This window comes from Scophthalmus maximus, chromosome 9 (genome assembly GCF_022379125.1).
Source record: "Scophthalmus maximus strain ysfricsl-2021 chromosome 9, ASM2237912v1, whole genome shotgun sequence".
Classification (NCBI taxonomy): domain Eukaryota; kingdom Metazoa; phylum Chordata; class Actinopteri; order Pleuronectiformes; family Scophthalmidae; genus Scophthalmus; species Scophthalmus maximus.
In genome coordinates this window covers 2,632,137-2,646,160 of record NC_061523.1, presented here as the reverse complement: position 1 = coordinate 2,646,160, position 14,024 = coordinate 2,632,137, and positions in this window count along the sequence as shown.

Below are 14,024 nucleotides of genomic sequence, written 5' to 3'. Positions count from 1 at the left end.
GACTTCAGCCGGACCACCGACGGGGAACATGTCTATCGGCCCACCGACTGGGGAAGAGGAGCAGATGTCGGCCGGACCACCAACGGAGAACGTGTCGATCGGTCCATCGACTGGGGACGAGGAGAGTTCGGCTGGACCACCGACGGGGAACGCGTCGATCTTTCCACCGACTGGGGACGTGGAGCAGGCGTCGGTCAGACCACCGACGGAGAACGTGTCGATCGGCCCACCAACTGGAGACGTGGAGGACGGCTGGAGGCAAGCAAGCCGCAGGCCTGCCGACATTGTTGGCCTGTTCTTAGCTCGAGCCGAATCATCCAAAAATCCCTGGAGTTCTCGTATTATGTCATAAAGCTCCTCAACTGAAACGCCACTCTTTCCCCTACCAACTGAGGACGAGGAGGAGCAGACATCGGCCGAACCACAGACGAAAAAGTGTCGATCGGTCCTCCGACTGACGCTAGCCAACTGGGGTGCTGGCTGGATGCTAGCAGGCCTGATGCTAGCCAACTGGGGTGCTGGATGGATGGCACACTGGGAGGCTGGCTGGATGCTAGCAGGCCTGATGCCAGCCAACTGGGGTGCTGGCTGGATGGCACACTGGGAGGCTGGCTGGATGCTAGCAGGCCTGATGCTAGCCAATTGGGGTGCTGGCTGGATGGCACACTGGGAGGCTGGCTGGATGCTAGCAGGCCTGATGCTAGCCAACTGGGGTGCTGGCTGGAAGACACTGGAAGACTGGGTGGGAGTCCGGAGAATTCAAAATGTCCTTGAGCCAGCCAGGCAACGAACTCCTCAACCAGGCCCTCTGGGAAACTTCCCTGCGTGCCTTGCGCAGACACCCTTCCTTGTATTCCCATCCCATGTCTCTATTAAATTGTCCATGAATACAAGTCAGGGTGTAAATTAATTCATGAAGATCTAAATCAAAAAAATCACCTGCTGGGTCCATTTTTTAGGTTGGATCGTACTGTCACGACTGAACAGGAATTGGACCCAAATGCAAAAGTGATGAAAAAACAGGATATTTAATAATAAAATGAAAACAATCAAACCAAGGGTGTCCACAAAATGTAGCAAACAAAGGTAATCCAAATACTGGAGCCAGGGGGAAAAATGCAGAAACAGACCGGGGCAAAGGGCAGGCAAAGGGCAGGCAAAGGGCAGGCAAAGGGCAGGCAAAGAGCAGGCAAAGAGCAGGCAAAGAGCAGGCAAAGAGCAGGCAAAGAGCAGGAACAGACAGGAACAGACAGGAACAGACCGGGCCAGACAACATGAAAAAACAGACGATCCAACAACAGACAAAGGGAAGCACAGAGACTAAATACACACAAGGTAGGCAGGGCAATTAGAACACAGGTGAGATACATTAGGAACAGGTGCAGAAAATCACGGGGCAGGAGACACAGGAAAAAACAAGACACCAGAAACTAGACACAGGACAGGAAGTGAAACAACACAATGAACTAATTCAAAATAAAACAGGAAATGAGAACACAAGATCATGACAGTTTAGGCCTTTCTCCTCTTATCAGCATTGCTTCAGGTTTCCCTACGTTAACTTTGTACCTTGAGACTTCCCCAAAGTTCCTCAAACATTGCATGAGTGCAGGAATAGAAGATATCGGGTTTCTAATAAACAAAAGAACATCATCCCCGAACAACGATATTTTGTGTATCCCACCCCCTCCATCATGTATCCCCTCAATTTGGTAATTTTTCTTAATCATTTCAGCCAGTGGCTCTATACACAGTGCAAATAAAAAAGGAGAGGCTGGATTTCCTTGTCTAACACCTTTCTTAAGTCCAAAAAATTCTGAGCAGTGTCCATTCACCCTGACCCTTGATATTGGGTCCCTATTTACAGTGTTAATCCACCTGATAAAAGTTGAATTGAATCCCATCTGTTCCATGGTGAAATTTAAATATGCCTAATCCACTCTGTCAAACGCTTTCTCTGCGTCAAGGCTAAGAAGCATTGGCGATTGGGTGGAGTCTCTTACTAATGACTGTAAATTTAAGGCCCTTCTTATATTATTCATACTTTGCCAACCTGGTATGAAGCCAGTCTGGTTTGGATTAATTAATTTCTTTAGATACTTCTGCATTCTGCGTGCCAGTATGGAACTAAGAATCTTAACATTAATTCCTAGTAGGCTAATTGGCCTGTATGAGCCACACTCCAATTAGTCCTTACCCTCTTTATGAATTATGGATATTATAGCCTCTGACCAACTCTTGGGTAGGTCATTTTCACTTAAGGCATAGTTAAAAACCTCACAAAGTTTTGGTGTTATCTCCTCCATGAAAGTCTTATAAAATTTGCAGGGGAAGCTGTCTGTACTTGGGGGCTTGTTGTTCTTCATAGATTTGATAGTCTATCTTATTTCATTTTCCATAATCTGGGCTGTTAAACGTTCTGCCTCTGCCCCTGTCAGGTTTGGCAACTCTATATTTTTAAAGATTGCTCTCAAGTTAGCCATATTTTGACACCCTTCCGGTGTGTCATAGAGGTTTTGATAAAATGATTTAAATGCATCGGCCACTTCTACTGGGTGAGAAACTTCAACTGAGGACGTGGGGTGTTTAATTTTGGACACTATACGATTCGACTGCTCTTTTCTCAGTTGAAAGGTGGGCAGGCGGCTCGCTCGATTCCCCATCTCGTTAAATTTCTGATTTTTGTATCTGAGCGCTCAGCTTTAGGTGTAAGTAAATCACCTAAGGCCTCTCTGTAGCCTTGAAGTCGTTTCAATGTGTTAGGATCTCTGGAGGCTTTGTGCTCACATTCTAGTCTTTTAATATCACTTTCCAGTTGTCTCTCCTTTTCAAGTCTCTGTTTATTTGATTTGACCGCCATTTCAATACATTTACCTCTCAGTACCGCCTTTGCCCCATCCTTAAGAATGGAGGGGGAAACTGACCCATTATCATTTATTGCAAAGTATTCTTCTATAGTTCCTTTTAATTGTTTTTGCATAGCTGAGTCTGTAAGCATGGAAACATTTAATCTCCAGGATTTAAAGTGCCTGTCAAAACCTAAGTTTAATGTCATTTTTACTAGGGCATGGTCAGACAGGGTAATAGGTTCTATAATACAGTCTTCAACCATATGAAGACTCAGATTGGAGATACAAATCATATCAATCCTAGAATACAATAATTACAATAACAATAATTATCCCTTTTGCTTCCCTTGCCAATATGGATGATACTTAAAAAAAAAAAATTAGGATCATGTTCATTTGAGGCATAAATATTCATAATAGTTAAGTTAGTCCCACCTATTGTCCCTATGATCTCAATAAATCTGCCCTGTTTGTCTTTCACTTCTCTCTGTATTGCAAAGCTGATCAAAATCGCTACTCCTTTGGACAAGATGCAAAAAACACTTGGTCCACCCAATCCCCTCCCCATTTTATTATGTTCTGTATCTAAGTGAGTTTCCTCTAACATAGCTAATGAGCATTTGTATTTTTTTTTAGCTGTCCCAATATCTTCTTTCTTTTTATAGGGTGGATAAGCCCTTTAACATTGTAACTGACAATATCTAGATTAGGCATAAGGTAACTTTATGTGATGTCTGTACATTATTTCCATCTGTCCCCTTAAAATGATTTTTTTTCCTCAATTCAAAACACAGCACTGTGTTGCACGGTCACTCTTTGAATTGCATATCACACCTGTGTGCAGACTTTAAGAACATGTCAAGGATATAAGAACTGTTGAAAGATAATAGAACAAAATGAACATTTCAAACTTCAAAAAGGGAATACCATTATAACAACAAAATCATCTGAAATGGCATCTCCAACATTAACACGGAATGTTCGATTAGACAGGAAGTCTAAAATCCAATTATATAACCTACCGCCAATACCCATTTTCTGCATCTTAATCAGTAGTCCATCTCTGCACATTGAGTCATAGGCTTTCTCGATATCAAAGTAAACAATAATCATAACTTCTTTCATACTGATTGGTTTCTCTGCCTCATTACTCACTTTCACTAAAGCATCTGCCGTGGATCTTCCTTTACGGAATCCACTTTGATATCCACTTAACAACCCTCTTTGTTCCAAATAGTACGACAATCTGTAAACAACCATTTTTTCGATTTGCACAAGTCAGATGTAAGCGCTATAGGTCTGTAATTTCCTGCATAATCTGGGTCTTTACCAGGCTTACCTTCTTTCCATACTAAATTAAACAGTCTTAATACACATTCAAAAACTTCATCTGGTAACTGTCTGAACATTGCATAGCACAGTTGTTCTTATCCTGGAGCCGTATATCCACTTCCCTCTAGGGCCCTTTTCATTTCATGTAATGTAAATTCCATGTCAAGTGATGATCCATCACTATCCTTTTTCTTGTTATATGAGTATTTGTTATTAATCTTTCCTCTTTCTACTGTTTATGCAGCTCATCTAAATGACTTCCACTATGTACACTTGCAAACTTCTTCCCCAGTAGATCAGCTGCCTCCTTATTTGTTACTGCCAGGTATTCTCCATCTATCAATACTGGAATTTTAACAGATTTCCTTTTTCCGCTCATAAATCACTTAATCATTGACCAAATGTCACTCAATCCAAAGCAGAATTGCATCCATTCATTCCTTTTGGATGACTTGATTATTTTCCGTGCCATAGCTCTCTTCCTTTGATAATCAATCAGATTATCTTGACTCTTACATTTCACATTTTCTTAGATTTCTTAGATTTCGGAATGCATGATTTCTTTCTTTTATAGCCTTTTTACATTCATCATTCCACCATGGAACTATCTTCTTTTTCCCATTCCCTGTGCCCTTAGGAATAGACTTTGATGCAGCACTAATAATCATGGAATTCACTGCTGCTGCACAGTTATCTAAATCACCCTCTAACAATACACTGTTTTAAATAACTCAGAATAGCATTCTCTAAATATTTCCCATTTAGCTTTAGGAAAACACCATATTTCTATTACATAGTCTTCCTGTGCATACAACTCAAAATTTATAGAGCATAATATCGGATAATGATCATTCCCTATGTTAGTATCATTCATCACACTCCATTCACATAAATTACACACATTTCCTGAAACTAAAGTTAAATCCAGACATGAAACTATATTTCTTGTAACATCCTCCCTGGTAACTTTCCCATTGTTAAGGCAAACAAGTGTTCTCTCCTTGATTAGTTATTCTCCTACTTCTCCATTTGTGTCTGCATGATCACATCCCCATAGAGAATTATGATCATTAAAGTCCCCACACCCTAATTCTCTTCAATCAACATTACCTGAGATATTTTGAAATGCCTGCATTGACAATTTCTTACAAGGGTTGTAGAAGTTTACTAATTTGATATATTCTCTGGGACTACAGATTTCTAAAACTATACATTCATATTGATTTGGGACATTCACCCTTCTGTTAAATTATCCTTAATGAGTGTTACACATCCTCCGCCTTGTTTTTACATTCTATCACATCTGATAGAGTTGTATCCTGGCATGACAAAGTCCAAATGTGGTCTTAACAACCTTTCTTGTATACATATGATTTCAGGTATAACTTCCAGATCAGCTACAACCTTCTTGAGCTACTGCCCATTGGCAATTAAACATCTGGCATTCCATTGGAGTATATGCATTACCATGAGGAACTAATTATCATCATCCCGGTGTGGCGTAACATCATAATTAAAGGGGTTCAGCATCTTTTGGATCAGTTTTGCTGTAACTTCTTTAATCCCCAGTATCTCCATAGCTGCCTCCACGATTGTCTTGATTCTATCACTTTACCTTGTTTGTTGCATTGTCACATTCATTATTTTTTATATGAAAGCAAAAAAACAAATTTTATGCACAATCAGCGTATCTTCATTAATCTTCCTGACATCGGGATTTCTTTCTGTTTGTCTTTGACTTGGAATGGGAGACGGACCATCCAATTGACTATTTATATTTTCTCTTGTAGTGTTTACATATACCCTTTCACTGGATCTAATAATTATCTCACTTTCCTTCACCTTTTTGAGTGCATCAGCATATGACACCTGATTTGTTACTTTATATTTCTGCACCTCTTTAGCTTGCCTTTGAACTGGGCATCCTCCAAAAGCAGCACTGTGTTCACTACCGCAGTTGCAACATCTGATTTTACATCTTGACCACATTTTCCATATTCATGTTCACCTCCACATCTAGCACATCTCAGCTTTCCTTTGCATTGTCCTGCAGTGTGTCCCATATTTTGACATTTGAAACAGCCCAGTGGTGCTGGGATAAACTCTCTGTCATCATAACTTCAATATCCCATTCTTACTTTCTTCGGCATAACATTTTCAGATTCTAATAGCACTGACCGGCTATCAGTTTACACACCTCTCTTTTCATTTGTAGTCTTGTTGCTTTCACCACCTTTCCCCCTTTCACTTCATGAATTATCTCCTCCATATTCATTGCTAGACTAATCAGGACTAAGCTCCTGACCTGGGGCGACAGAGCCTTTGCTGCAGCTGCCCCCTCCCTCTGGAATGCCCTTCACAGCCATATCCGCAGTGCCAACACCCTTCCGTACTTCAAGACAGCCGTCAAAACTCACCTCTTCATTCATGCTTTTAACCCTTTAAACTTAAATAAATAAATAAAATTATCTGCATAAATTCTTTTCTAATGAGATATTGAAATAGAATTAAATAACATTTAAGCCTGAGCTTCACTGACTGCCAGTCAGATTGTATAATTTTTCCTTTGTGCTGAATTTTATTTTGCCTGTCAGTGGTACTGAACTACTGCATTGATTATTCAAATTTTTATAAGAAGCAAGTGAAACTCTACATAATTCCAGTCTGAAATATCTAAAAATCATTTATTTGTAAATATGATTGTATAAAGGGAAGCCCAGTAAATATAGTACTATAGTAATATCAGTAAAATACAGTATGTACTATTACACTGCAAAAATCATATTTTATAAGCAAAACTGATATTCTGTTGCATTCAAGAATGAATAAAACCCTATCCGACCCATTATTCATGTTGAAAAATAGCAGTGTTTTGAAGATGAAATCAAGTGAAACAAGGTTTTTACTTAAAAGCAATGTTTTATTAAATATACTCAAATGTGTCTTCAATGGAATTTTGAGCTTACTGTCTGCTAACAACCAGACACAAGACGTTTTTTACATAGATTGTTACTAAAATCCAATTTGTATTTTTATAGTCTAAAATTAACAGTTTTTAACATGTACATATCATCATACATTGTCACTGTCTCTCAGTTGTGGACAGTAACGAAGTACATTTACTTTTTTATAGACACCTGCTGTAAAAGAACTTTACTCCAAATTCAATGTAGTTAATAATCGAGAATTCAAATGTAACTAAGTAGTGATCGTACAGAGGGTTTTGAGAAAATATTATTAGATTTTCAGTTTCTATGCCAGAACGAAGTCAAGGCTGTGATTAAAACAATGAGTGGATTTTATTCAATTGAATGAAACTAATTGTCAGTGAATTAGTGAATTAAAAGCAGAACTTAACTGTCGGTGGCAAAATCAACATGAATGTCGAAATCACCCACTATAAAGATTTTTTCTTATCCATATCATAGTCAGAAGTAAAAATAACAAAAGAATAAATAATTGAGAAGAAAAAAAAAAGTAAAAAAATAAACAGTGTTATATCACTGTTGGATGTTGCTGTTTTACTAGACTTAATTGATTCATATATCCCTTAATTTCCAATTTTAAGCATAGGCTTGATTGATATATTATGTTGCTCAGTGGCTGCACCGTGCTGAAAGGGTCCCAGCTACGGTGATAGTATAAGAAGGGTGGGTTAGTCATCTTCACCATCCCTCTGTAGACCTGAGCATATCTGTTTACATTTGTGATAGCAACATGATAATGACAAAAAGGATATTGATGATGTGATGACCCAAATTAATAAAGATTAATAAATGAATAAAATTAAATAGAATACATGTTGACAAATTACACATGAAGATGAAGGCTTCAGGACGAGAGCGGTCGTCTCTAGCGTTCCCGTCGGGAAAGTGCTTAACGCTGTTGTGCGTGGATATTGGTAATAGTACCATTTGTCTAAGCAATATAGTTGATCAGTTATGGCTATCAAAATAATAAAAGATTTACATAAAAAAATATGAATATTAAATAATAACTTTAATTAATATAAAAGTTCCTCGGGGCACCATCCTTCAAAGGAAGGGAAATGATAGTCAATCAACTGATTCAGTTTCATTCACAGTATACTAACTACCGGTTTGGGGTTCTGATTGATGATTACATTAATAATTACCACCAGAATCACAACCCTGGTAGTTAACAGAGGTTGAAGGATTTGGAGTTCTACTGGCCAGCGGTTGGCAATACTCACATGTTATGCAATATTAAATGCACCAGACTGCATACTGCCTATGGAAGTTGCAGCAGTCTGCTTTGGCAGGCCTGCATGGAGTTCAGGATCTTCAGAGAGGCCTTTGCTCCCCTGAGGGAAGTAGGAGAAGGATATGTTGTCTCCTTGAAGTAAGAAGCAGGAAGAGAAACAAAGAGTGGGGGCACTGGGGTTGTATAGCCTGTTGACCCCCTGGGGTCTAGTGCACACGGTGACCAATGGCAGCTGGAGCTTAGAGGAGGGTTTTACACCCAAGGTGTGATAAGTGAAGCCTTCTGGGAATCAGAGTTTTCCAGTTTGTTCCTTTGTCTTTGGAACAAAGGACCAAATGGTCAAGTCCTCCATTTGTGAGGCACTACAATGCCTATTGATTGATTTTGCTAAAGATTTTAAATATCATGCTTTGATGTTTTTCCTGAATAAAAATGACTTGATATGTATTTAAGTTCACATTCGGTTAAATTGACAGCATTGATTATTGATTTGATTTTTGTATGCCATCTGTTTTCTGTTGATGTTTCACTATATCCCTGTATCTGTTGTATCATTTTTGTACAAAAAGAAAAAACTGCAGAAGTTTAATTGGTGTTCACATATCTTTTACTTTGCATCCATGCGAAAAGTTTGGCAGTGATTGCCCTCTTGATGCTTTGAGCTCTGGTCGGATATATTCACCTTGTGTGTTCTATCCTGGACTGGTTTGGGGTTTCAAATTAAGTGAGCTCAATGCGCTTTTGGTTTCTATGTTATTTTTTGTCTTTTCTTGTAGTGTTTTATCCTGCAAGACTGACACCTGTCCCTGTCCTTATCTTTATTATTGTTTGTGTGTGGACCAAGTCAAAAAAAGGGAGGAAATGTCATGGAATATCTCTCCTCTCCTGTGTGAGAGACTGTACTTGTCGCACTGTGCGAGGTCATCTTATCTTTGGCAGGTCAGGTCACTGTCTCTGGAAGTCATAGTCTTAGATTATAGTTAAGACATCTTGATACTGTGCCATTCTGTGTCATAGTCTTAGATTATAGTTTAGAAATCCTGGTACTAAGGAGCCATTCTATCTGTTTAATGATGACATGATTCTGAGAGGACATCATGCACTGACACTTTTTGATCTTTGTACAAACTAGAAATCCCCTCAATATTGAGCACCTGAAATAAATACTTCTGCTTAAGACCTTTTAAGATCGACCAACGATTTTTCATACTTGTTAAATTTCAGTTTATAAAAGTAATAGGAAAAAAGGTTGGGAAGTTCAATTGCAGTTATCAACAGAATAATATTGCCGTATTTAGACCACACTCACAAGGCAAATTATGAAACCAGCTGAGAACGGGATGCATCAAGAATCATCTTTGAAGAAGGGTCGTTTTTTGTATCCTGTGATAAAACTGCTGTTTGAGCTGTATATAAAACCTGCTTGTCCTTCTTTTCCTGGGGAGCAGCTTGATACCTTATTAAACATTTGTACTGTTCAGTGTGCAGACTAAAGACTAGTGCACAAGGCCCAGACTTGAGTTCCCTGCCCCGATCCAGCGGCGGGAACGAAAAAGAGTTGGTCGCCCACCTGTCTCAAAAAGCTGCAAAACTTATTTTATGTAGACTATTTATTTATTTAAATTCCAGTTGCAGCCATAACCGAACAGCAAAAGTAATGATGAAAATAAAATAAAACAAAATAATTAAATATGTCCTTTTTTGCTGGCAAGTGGAAAAACTAAAGTTACGGATGTAACTACGGTTCTATGATTCCTGGATGACCGCCAGAGGCAGTGCTTAACACTGGATATCTTCCGTCCCGCGAATGCACAGGTCGAGTATTAATATCAACAAAGTCACATGTGACCTCGGATGACCACCCACTCAGGTATAAGTTCATCACGAGATCGTTTCCTACAGAATCTTCTTGCGGGTTCACAAGATTCCGAGTGACCAAGAACTCTGGCGGTCATCCAGGATTCATAGAACCTTAGTTACATCCGTAACTTTTGTTCTATTTCATCCTTACTAACCGCCAGAGGCAGTGCTTAACACTGGAAGACTCATATCAACAGATTCACAAGGAATCCTGAGTACCCCCTCATAAAGATGAAGCAGAGGAACTCGGCCAAAGAACCACGGCCAATGGATGGGGGAGACATTGCAGTGTCTGGAGAATGTACTCTGTGATGCCCATGCGGGCGCAGCACATATGACCTCTAAGGGCACCTCTCTCAGGATGGCTCATGACGTGGAGACACTCCTGGAAGAGTGACATTTCACTCCTGATGGAATAGAACGGCCATTTGGCCTGTATGCTTAGGCTATGACGTCCACAATCCATTGGGACAGAGCAATGTACCGGATCCTTTTTTTCAACAGTACACCAGTCAGAAAACAGCCTCCACCTGTTCTCCTATTGCAGACAGGTAAAAGGTGCTCGGCCACTTAAAAATAGTACTCCTGACAGGAGACATGAGGTCGGTCCTGTCTGGAAAGTGCCAGGGTATCTCGCAGCATAGTAAAACAGGGAAAAACAGTCCTGGCCTGCCAGAACGGGGCCACCAGAGGAAACTTGCCCCGATGAAGCAACCTGAGAATTGTCTTGAATAGGTATTGTATGATTGGACAAGCATATGCTTGCCTCTCAGGTATGGCAGGAAGTGCTTGAGTGCTAGGTGCACGGCCCGTAGCTCCAGCACATTGACATGCTCCATACAGTCCTGATTGGAGGCCTGTTTTGCCAAGCTGTGCCCCATCCCGATATCATCCGTCGTGACAGTTTCATGACGAAACGGAACAGAGCCCATGGGTACACCTCTTGTCAGGTATGACTGCCTCCTCCATGGCAAGAGTGATAAGGCACTGTTCTGACACCTCGAGCCTTCTGTGTCTGTGCCACTTGGCGTCCAAGTGGAAGCCGTCCATCTACCTCTGTTGGGGGGATGACAGTTGAGGCAAGGCCCTCATAGTGACTATGTCCAGAGTTACACTGATGAAGGTTATGGTCTGAGAGGGGTTCTTCTCCAAGTTCACCTTGAGACCCCACCCGGCCACGTGAGAGAGAAGGCAAGCTGTGACCTGGGCGGCCTGAAGCCGGGATGGCACACAAATCAACCAGTCTTCTAGGTATGGCAGAATCTTCCTGCCCTGCGACAAGAGAGCGGCTGCGACGCATCTGGTGAACACACATGGGGAGAGGGAGAGTCCAAATGGGAGCAGCCTGAACCTAAAATTATGGCCTTGGACTGCGAAAAAAAGAAAACTGCTTGTGTGAGGCACAATGGGAAAATGAAGAATCTTTGCTGCGTCATGGATAGTAGTCATGTTGACCCGGCAGAAGGTGGCGGCGGAATTGAAGCTGGTGGCCCTGGGCTAAGGTGGAAACCACCCAAGGATCCAGAGTGCAATCTGACAGCCGGCCGAGAGCCTTCAGCTTCAGGCCCCTTGGGGGCTGGAGCAGACGCACAACTGCTGAGTCCACTTGCTGAAAACCCTGCAGACGGAGACAGGGATTGCTCAACCTGCTAACTAAAGGTTATATGATAACCTATCACCACGGATGTAGGTTCCACTAACATTGGCTTTTGTATATTAGATATATTAAGACATTTCCAAAGACTATATTGGATCAGGTCAGAATGTATCAACAAATTTGCTTTGCAGTGCTTTTTAGTTTATATTTTTCTATTTGATTATGGCTTGTTAACTGACAGCAACAGTTTGATTTGGTCTACAACAATGTATAATTCAATATGAAGCTAATTCCTACCGAAAAAAAAAACATACCAAAAATGTGTGGTACATTGTATAGCTGTGAACATTTGCAAACCTGTGGAGATGTCATGATCCGCAGGATGACAACAAACTATAGAGGACTCTATAGTTTGTTTATTTTATTATTCCCCTTGTTGTACTTTTCCTTGTGTATCGGTTGTATTACTTTCTTGATCCCTTGTTGTTTCCTGTTTTATTTTGAAGTCCCGTTCCTTGTGTCGCTTCACCTTCTTTCCCGTGTCTTGTTTCTGGTGTCTTTGTTTTTCCTGTCTCCTGCCCATGTGATTGTCTACACCTGTTCCTAATGTGTCTCACCTGTGTTCAATTTGCCCTGCCCACCTTGTGTCCATTTGGTCTCTGTGATTCCCTTTGTCTTTGTTGGTTCATCTGCTATTTTCCACGGGCTGTTCCTGTTATTCTCCCGGTCTGTTCCTGTGATTTTGCCCCGGTCTGTCCCCTGGTCTGTTCCTGTGATTTTCCCCCTGGCTCCAGTGTTTTAGTTCAGACTACTTTTTGCTGCATGTTGTGGAAACCTTTGTTTGGATTTTGGTTTTTCATTTTACTTTGTAAGTTTGTAGATTTTTTTTTTCTTCTATTTATTAAATCATTACTTTAAATGCACCCCTGCATTTGGGTCTTGCTTCCTGCCTAAACCTGACAGGAGATGATTGATTTGAAACTTTCTTACAATGGTGCACTTCAACTTTCTGTTTACTTTCAGATAACGTGCACTGAACAGATAGTGAAGAAATGAACAGTTACCAGTCTTTCCTTTGTATGTATTCCTCTGAGAAGATACAGTGTGAAATGGCAGCACAAGCTGCTGTTCTACACCATCATGAGAGACAACTCACTGCCATGGAGATGGCTCTCCAGCAGTCTTCTGAACGCCACAACCAACATTTGGCGGCTGTGAGCGGTCAGTTTCCATAGCTCATGCAGGCCAGTCCAACGCCAGCGGTTTCTCAAACCACCTGTCCATCTGTTCCCTTCGTCTCTGGTCCAGAACCCTGTTTAAGTGCTCCAGAATGTTTTTCTGGAGCTCCAGGTACCTGCCGCTCTTTTTTGACTCTGTGCTCATTGACTTTTGAACTACAGCCTCTCACATATCCCACTGAGAGGTCAAGAGTGGTATTTCTGATCACCCAGCTCACTGGACGGGCTCAGGACTGGGCCACCACTGAGTGGGAGAGGCAGTGGGCTCTCTGTTCTTCTGTGACTGAATTCTCTGAGGGTCTTCGGAAGGTACCCCTGGCCGAGAGGCTGCTCGTTGACTGTTAAACCTGATTCAGGGGAGCCAGAGAGTGACTGACTTTTCCATTGAGTTCCGGACACTCGCAGCAGAGAGTGATTGGAACATTTCTTTCATGACTGACGCTTTCTACAACGGGCTTCTTGATGACATCAAGGACGAGCTGGCGGCTCGAGACCCACCGATAGATTTAGACACTCTAATCGCCCATGGCCATCCGCATCGACACACGTCTCCAAGGAAGGAGACGAGCGAGAGCACTGACCAGTACTCCCCGGAGCTTTCCATGTCCTCCAGCATCACCTCTGTAGTGCTTCACAAAATGGAGGACCTGATCATTTGGTCCTTTGTTCCAAAGACAAAGGAACAGACTGGAAAACTCTGATGCCCAGAATGCTTCACTTATCACACCTTGGTGTGAACTCTCCTCCAAGCTCCAGCTGCCATTGGTCACTGTGTGCCCCAGACCCCAGGGGGTCATCAGGCCCATAAAACCCCAGCGCACCCATCTTTTCACTCTCTTCCTGCCTCTAACTTCAAGCAGACAACACTCTCCTCTCCAACCTCTCAACGGAGAGGAAAGACCTCCACTGCTCTTGGACCCTGAC